This window comes from Anneissia japonica, unplaced genomic scaffold (genome assembly GCF_011630105.1).
Source record: "Anneissia japonica isolate Jap-2015-1 unplaced genomic scaffold, ASM1163010v1 scaffold138748_len694_cov140, whole genome shotgun sequence".
Lineage (NCBI taxonomy): Eukaryota > Metazoa > Echinodermata > Crinoidea > Comatulida > Comatulidae > Anneissia > Anneissia japonica.
Genome location: NW_022688781.1, coordinates 1 through 666, shown reverse-complemented (window position 1 = coordinate 666; position 666 = coordinate 1). Strand labels below are relative to the sequence as shown.

The 666-nt window shown below is 43.2% G+C and overlaps 1 non-coding gene and 1 pseudogene across 1 annotated transcript; both read right to left on the bottom strand.

Annotated features, from left to right (window-relative positions):
* Positions 1-249: 249 nt before the first annotated feature.
* Positions 250-368, bottom strand: LOC117123615. Its single transcript, XR_004447867.1, has one exon. It is a non-coding gene; the product is annotated as a 5S ribosomal RNA (ribosomal RNA).
* A 147-nt stretch (positions 369-515) lies between these two features.
* Positions 516-634, bottom strand: LOC117123619 (annotated as a pseudogene).
* Between the last annotated feature and the right edge of the window lie 32 nt (positions 635-666).

The following is a 666-nucleotide window of genomic DNA, read 5'->3' as shown; positions in this document are numbered from 1 at the left end:
CGTGAAACCTTCATACCTTTCATCAAATTTATAGGTAAAGCTTCACTCAATCAAGATTAAAAAAAAGAACGTTAGGACTTCACTACAACAGCAAATCTATTGACCTTAGGCTTCGACGTCGATAGTTAGCGACCTCTGAGGAGGTGGGTCCAGGCTTCAAAGTGACGCCTGCATTAGGAAAATATTATAAGAGCTATCGATGCGCTACTATTGGTAAAATCAATTTCTAGGGGGAAAAAAAATGAATTAAGTCTACAGCACCAGGTATTCCCAAGCGGTCTCCCATCCAAGTACTAACCAGGCCCGACGTTGCTTAACTTCGGTGATCGGACCACAACCGGTGTTTTCAAGGTAGTATGGCCGTAGACAAGGATGCACCAACAGTGCAACACTTCGATCATCGAGTTCATTGAATGATATTTCAAGTTGTGACGTGTTACTTAGAAATATTATAAGAGCTGTCGATTCGCTACTAAATTGGTAAAATGAATTTTTAGAAAAATATAAATGAAATAAGTCTACAGCACCCGGTATTCCCAGGCGGTCTTCCATCGAAGTCCTCACCGGGCCCGACGTTGCTTTACTTTGGTGATCGGACGACAACCGGTGTTTTCAACGAAGTATGGCCATAGGCAATTGAGCACCACCGCACCCGGCATTCCCAAG